An 8000-nucleotide genomic window follows, 5' to 3' on the forward strand; every position below is an offset into this window, starting at 1 on the left:
ATCTGAAAGGTAGTTCTGTAGTCAGTAATACGTCATTCAGTCAACTGGTTTAATCAGTCTTTCCACAAGTAATCTATCATCAGTTTTGGTCACGAAACCACCCTTTCTGACCAGTCAATTTTCTGTGTCAGTCAGAGGACAATGTAACATTTGATTGCTTAGCCAGTCATGAAATCATGAACGCAGCTACTACATGTAAGCCATTCCCTCATGAAAATGATTTTTTTTGACCAAAAACATCATTAATGAGGAACATTCTGTCATTCATTTATTCAGTCAAGCAGTCAATCTGCCAGTCAGTCAGCTAGTTAGTCAGACAAACAGTTAATCAGTCAGAAAATTCATGCAGTTAGTCATTCAGTCAGCCAGTCAGCCAGCTATTCTGGCAGTCAGTTGGTCAATCAGTCAGTCGGTCATTAAGTCAGCCAGTCAGTCAGCTACAATATTCTGGCAGTCAGTTGGTCAGTCAGTTTATTATCAGTTCATTCAGTCTGTCAAGCACTCAGTTAGTCAATCAGTTAGTTGGGCAGCCAGTTTATTAGTCAGTGACAGACAGTCATTGATGAGTCTGGCAGCAATTTTATAAGTCAGTTATCGGTGGTCAGTTGGTGAGTCAGTCATTCAGACATTCAATCTGTCAGATAATCAGTCAGTCAAGCAGTAATCAAGCAGTCAGTTAGTCATTCAGTCTGCCAGTCAGTCAGTTAATCAGTGAGTCATTCAGTCTGTATGTCAGGCAGTCAGTTCATCAGTCAGGCAGTTGGTCAATCTGCCATAAGTCATTCAGTCTGTCAGACATTCCATAAGTCAATTAGTCAGTCAGTTGGTCAGTAACACATTCAGTCAGTTTGCCAGTCAGTTTTTGGTTAGTCAGTCAGTCGGCAGTCAGTAAGACATTCAGTCAGTTAGTCAATCAGTTGGTCAGTCAGTTAGTCAGTAAGATATTCATTGAGTTAGCCAGTCAGTTGGTTAGTCAGTTAGTCAGTCAGTTGGTGGTCAGTTAGTCAGTAAGACCTTCAGTCAGTCGGTCAGTCAGTTGGTTAGTCAGACCTTAACTTCAGCAGCAAAAGCCTCAGAGCTCTCTAGTTTTATATCTGCACGTTTGAAGTCAATCGTGACAGTACAACTCACTGTACGAAACGCTGGTCAAATTGAACCTTAAAATTTTAAGGTAACACAGTGGTGAAAGTTAACGCACAAATAGAGGAAGAGTGCTGACAGACTATTTCCGATTTGAAAGGGCATTCTTACCCAAAACTTAACTGCAAGAAGCTGAGCAATCAGAAACATACAGTGAATACAGTTAGCACTGCAAGATGAACAACTTTACACTGAATGCGGGGTAGGTTAAAGTAATGGACCGTGTAAGAGGTAGGTACTGAATGGCAAAAAACAACTTTTTTTAGCTCTATTTTCCCCATTTCCCTGTCTTATACCTCATGACCAAGTTTCAGCATTGTTCTATGCGCCAATCAAAAGTTAAAGCGGAAAATGTGCAACACACGCAACCTTGTTAGAAAATTTGTCTTTTACCAGAAGAACTCTCACCATTTCTTTGTTAAAAATCTAATTGATTGAATATTTATTTCAAATTTACTGTACTTCATCATTGGAGTGATTGTCCAAATTCTCTTCAGCATGGTTTGCCACTGTCCTCAACATGCCAAGTCACCATATGGAAAATTGGGTCAGGTCTGATTAGGTATGCCTTAGGTATGCCTTACGTATCATATAAATAGCTGTCACTGGTGTTTGAGTTTCTGTTGATAAGGAAGATCTAGTAAACATGACTACGAAGCTTGCCTAAATTCATTTTTTCCAAGGAAGAGAGAGAATGTACCTTATGCAGTATTCTTGTCCATGAAGTTTACGATCTATTAATGGGAACAACCCTTAACAAAGCAACTATCTGAGTACCTCAAAAGATCATTAAACTAGCTTCAAGTCATTTATGTGAATCCTTAACCTATATTTTTAACAATCCTTACAACAGGGTGTTGTTCCTGATATTCTGAAAATTTCAAAGGTTACACCAATTATTGACAGAGGAGGGGAGGTTACAGATCCTAACAACTTTAAATATTTGAAAAACTTATACATAAGCAGCTTATCAGCTATATCGAGAAGCAAAAAATTCTTTTTCAATTTCAATTTGGCTTTTGAAAAGGACATTCAACTGCTGAAGCTATCACTGAAATCACAAATACTGTAAGGAAAGCCATTGACAATAATTTATACACTTGTGGTGTCTTCTTAGACTTTTCAAAAGCTTTTGATATTGTAAATCATAAAATTTTGTTGGGGAAATTGGACACTTATGGAATAAGAGGTATACCTTTGAATTGGTTTCAAAGTTACCTTTCGAATAGAAAAGAGTATGTGGAGTTGGATGGGATTAAGTCCCAAAATCAGACCATATAATGTGGAATTCCTCAAGGGAGCATCCTCAGACCTCTCTTATTTCTAGTCTACATTAATGATTTGCCAAATAGCCAGAAAAATTAAGTTTCAAAATCTTTGCTGATGATATCGATACTAATGTATTTTGCATCTGCAGGGCGGGACCTTAAAACACTTGAACACGTGATGAACTCTGAACTATCCAAGGTGAAAAGATGGTGTGATATTAACAAGTTATCTTAATCTATCAACATGAGCAAAACAAACTTCATGATAGTTAAATCCACTAGAAAAAAGGACGTCCCAATCAGTCTTAACATAAGAAATAGTGATGGGTCCTTTTATTCATTAGAATGAAAGCAATGTATAAAATACCTAGGTGTCATGATTAACGAGTCTTTAAGCTGGAAATATCACTTATAAGACTAATATTTTTTGCCACAGCATTTGGTAGTGAAACAGAGAAAGCCAAACCTTTGCTTAATCTACTGGGCCTTTTAACAGCTGATAATATTTATCACCTACAAGTCTCAAAATTTGTGCATTCGTGGCATAAAGGCTGTATGCCTGAGGTATTCGACAACATATTTCAATATGCTAGTGATATCCATTGCAACAACACGAGATATACAGCTAAGAAAAATTTTTATAACCTGACCATACCAACAAACGTAGGCAAACAATCAATCTCCTTTATGGCTATAGACATTTGGCAGGATCTCCCAACTCATTTAAAAAACTCAAGTGAGACTGCATTTCCGAAGAAAATTATACTCTTTCTACTGTCAGAACAACAAATGAAATAATTTTTCGTCTTGTTGATGAAGCAACATAGTTCACATAAATATAAGTTCAAGATTCCTACTTTGTTTTGTTTTTCTTTTTTTCTAGTTGTATTTCCTTTGATTTTACCTACTACCTCGAACCTAAATTGTTCAGGGAGCTAACAAGAAAACCAACTGGTTCATTTAGCTTCCTAGCTTGTACTTTATTCTTGTTACATTTAATAATTATATCTTGCAATCACTTTAACTTCCTCGGGTTTGGTGCATAGAAATCTTTTCAAAAAATTTTAGATATGTTTTTTTAACATAACAAAGCAATAGATGAAACAAAAAGTTGTTCGAATGAATCTAAAGCTATCTTTATTCAGTTCTAAAATTCGAATTTCCCCCTTTTTGCTGCTTTGTCATTGACCAATCAGAGCATTCAGATTTAATTTGATTAAAGAAATTAGCACCTGAAAAATAACTGATGCTATTGTTGCAGGCTATTGTTTTTCTGCTTCTTAGCTGAACCATTACTTAAGAACTTAACAAAGTTACTGTGTATTTACCCTTTTCTTTTCGAATAAAAATCTCAACAAAGAAAAATAATTATAGCATCTACGGAAATCTCTCACCAGTTTTTAGCACCAAAGGTTCCCATTTTTAGCAGAAATAAAATAAAGCCACCAACTCCAGTACTTCTAACCATCAACTTTTCAACTGCAATGACAACCCTTGTACTAGGTAACTTATTATTATTATTTTTTAGATTTGCCACCTCATTAGATGAGTGTCATATTTTTCTTCATCTTTATTGCCAAGTGGCAAACTTCCTGACTTCAAACTTGCAGATATAAAACTAGAGAGCCTGAGGCTTATCAGCTGAAGTTAGGAGAAAATCTGTCATAGGAATTTTGAAATTATTTACACTTTTTGTAAAAATCTGCTTTTAAATAATATATAAATGCTGATATCTCAAACGTTTTTATACCTACAAGACAATAAATAACATTTTCTTAAAGTTCCATTCTTTACTTACGACACCAAAAACCATAGAAATCGGTTAAATCCTTCCTGCTGAAAATGTGATTCAAAAATGTAACCAACATGCACATAAATAGGTTCAGGCCACCTTAATTTCTCAAAGTTTCCATCCTAACAACAACATTGTACCCATGGTCAGAGGATGAACTTGTAGTGAACTCAGCTGATAACAAAAATAATCCATGGAGTCTTAAATTTGCACTTCTACCAACCAAGCACGACACTTTACTGAGAAAACTATCCCTAAGTAAGCTTGAAATAGCCATTTGCAGTCCTTTCATTTTAAGTCCAACTGCCGGATTCAGTCAGTCATTCAGTCAATCAGTCAAAAAAGCAGTTAGCAGTATGAGTAATAAATTGTTTATGTCAAGCTGATTGGTTTGGTAGATAACACGTCTGAACTAAGGCTTGCTGCAGAACTTGGCTTTTGGTTATATTTTATTGGCAAAGCTGTTCAAAGTAAACCAATGTTAATCCAGTTTACAACCTAAGTTTGACCCCGGCATTAAACTAGCGAGCACTAATGCTGTTGCTGGTTATGATGAGAAAATGAATCAAAGGCTAAAAAAAACAACCTGGCGCATTCCTCACACTATGACTAAGGAAAAAGTTTGTCTCGATAATAAATTGTTATCCTGGACTAACATGAATAAACGCTGAACAAGCAAGACCAATTTTTTTTTTACCTGGTTCACTGAAGAGGTGGATTACAAAGTAAAATGTACAGCACTTACAGTACTGAAGATAAGCTCTATTAAAATCCTGGCTGTTGAAGTCCTAATCCTGTCTGTTGTGGCATCTGATCTGAAAACAAAAAACATTAATCCAATTGAAATTTATTATATTTTTATTCCTTCTTTTACAAATACAAATTACAAATTTAACAACTCTCCTAGATTCCCCAGCAGCAGTTTCCTTGATAGATGGAAAATTGCTGGCTGAGGGGGGTGGGGTACTCTACAGAGTTTTATACAAGGTGGCTCCACCCTATGGTCCAACCTCGTACCCATTTATAAACGACTCCTGATAAAAACAGTACCCCTTTCAAACACTTTCCATTGAAAAAGGGTGCCCCTTTCACATACCTAATATGTGGCATTAAGTGAATTAAAATGATACAGCCGAAAGATATCTGTTTCAGGGCCCTTTTAATACTTAAATGACAGATTTTTCTACCCTTTCAACTCATAATACATGTATTCCTACCCTTTCATATACCTGAAGCCTGAAAAAGATACCCCTTTCAGGTAGAGCCCTTCTGTAAAGGCCACCATAGAGAATACTTCCTCCCCCCTCCCCCTAGGGGAAATTAAGTTACCCAGTCTCTCATTACAGGTCACTAAATTACTGCTATGAGCAGGGCTCATCCCATAAGAACCTGTCAAATGCACAAGTGACAACAAAGACAACAAAGAAGTCAATGGAATGATAGAGGCAAGGAAAAAAAAAAGGTACAAAACAAAGAAGAACTTCACAAACCCAAAAGCTGCTTTTTGAGCTTTTTCATACAGGCAGTTTGGTAGTTAGACACTTTCTGGAACCCTTTTTTGTGTGTCTTTCACTGTTAGCAAAACCAGATTTTCATCCTTATTACAGTTAAACCTAGACTTACATTAACATTGTCATAGAAAAAAAAAATGAAAATGAAAAAAGCCACTTCCTTTTACATTTTTTTGTTAAAATTTGCTGAAACCACTGACACTCTCCTCAAGGGTATAAATAGTAAAAGAAAAAAAAACTGAAGACAAAAGGATTTTGAATCCCATGTAGGCTGCACAAAGCCAGAATGGGTTTCAAGAGCCAGATCAATTAATTCCTATTTGTTTCTTTTTTTTACTTGAATATGACAACATTAAAAAAATGACTTTTTTAGTTCATTGAGTTGTATGTGTATGGGGGTTGGGGTGATATTTCCAGTAGCCTTATAGCCCTTGAGAACCTCTAATTTAAATGGATCCATGGGTTGCAGCTCTTTTGTTATCCGGCTAGGTTCCATTGTCAATTTTGTTCATTCTTTGAATTCCCAGCCAATCCCGTGAGGACTTCCAAGGGCTGCAAGGTATACCCAGTGTTGACAATGTTGCAAGGGGTGGTAATTAAGTAAAAGAAAAAGTCTCCCACTTTCAGAACTTCAAGGATTGGCATCTCTGACACTTGCTCTATTGACAACCAATCAAACTGCTTGATCCAGCAAAAAAAATCCCTCATCCTAAACTACCAAAACATATATTGACCTTTCCTTTCCTTCTTCTACGTCCATTCACCTACGATCTCTCCTTTACTTGGTTATAAAGTACAGATAATTCTTTATAGATAATTCTTTAACTTAGAATGGTTATAGAAAAGGAAATATAAACAAACATATTAAAGTTATTTACCTCAAAAAAAGCGAAGAGTGATCACGTCCATGAAAGGTAGCATTCCAAACATCAGAATGACTGATCAGAAGCTCTGCTGCCCTTAAAGTACAACAAAATAACTGTTAAGAAAGAATCAGCTTTCACCTGGGATCATTTTCTCTTAGAGACAACCGCTACAAACCTTCAAATTCTGCAAAACTGAGGAAAACCATAACTCGGCGCCATCTTTGAATTTGTGATAGTTCCCAATGCCCTCACTATCTACGCGGTCACTATCTCGCGCGAACCCCTCTCCGCGCTTGGCAACGTTCGCGCAACTTTTGGCTTTTGGAGCAACTTTTTGAGGTTCTAGTACCCGTAAAATTTCTCCCATAATTGCGAGCATCTCTTTAAAGCTAACCTCAAACTATTTTTCTGTTAATTAATTATTGTGAAGAACAAAAATTAAAGATTTAAGTTGACGTTTTGTATATAAAAATATGCAGAATTTTAGGCAACAACTTTTGAAATCTACGAAGCAACTTTTTGATATTCCAGAAAGCAACTTTCCAGCATTTTACGAGCACAATTGGGACAGGCCTAGTCATGCAAAAAAAAAAGCAACAACAACAACAACTACAGTACCGGACAGGGCTTCTGTTCACAGTCTTCACACATGACGGAATGGTGATTTAGGCGCAGTTTCATCTACCGATCGAGGCCTCACCGCAACGATAGGTTTCTGTGCTGCTCTATGGCGCAGAGTGAACAAAAAGGCGTTCATGTTATAATACCACATAGCTTTTCATATCGGCATGAAGAACTATCCGATATACTGTAGACATAGCCTGAATCTACACCGTCTTTCTTTTTGTGTTATTAACACCCTTTGAAATTCCGCCTTTTTAAGACACATGTACACATAGCTTACCTGTATGCACAGAGGGGTGCTAACTCATGAAGTTCTTTCTATGTGATACTTCCTTGAACACAAAAACGCGAGTTGGAGGATTCCGAAATGTCCAAAACCAAAATAAAATTTCCACACTGGTATCTAATCCTGGTAATTAATTCCACGTGCCACTCCTGCACGTGCTAATTATGAAATCAGAAAAGAACAATGCGCTATAATTAAACAGCGTCCGTGCGGCTGTTCGTGCTGCACTAGTTTAATCACTTGCCAAAACAATCTTTGTTAGTTTTATTATTTTGTTTCTAGTATGGTAATGTCTGATGAGATTAAGACAGCCAGAAGATAAATTTCGTGGTTACAATTCTGGGCCACCCTGTATGCAGTTTTCTGGGGTTTTTGAAATCAATTAAGGGTAGGCCTGAGTAAAAGGTAAACTTTCTTAAAGGTTCTCACATGTTTTTTTCAGCAATTCGCTTTAAGGTTCCCGCGCGCGAGCCACGCTCTGCGAGTTCGGGGATTGGTATCAGATGACGTCAT

Source organism: Porites lutea, chromosome 6, assembly GCF_958299795.1.
Source record: "Porites lutea chromosome 6, jaPorLute2.1, whole genome shotgun sequence".
NCBI lineage: Eukaryota > Metazoa > Cnidaria > Anthozoa > Scleractinia > Poritidae > Porites > Porites lutea.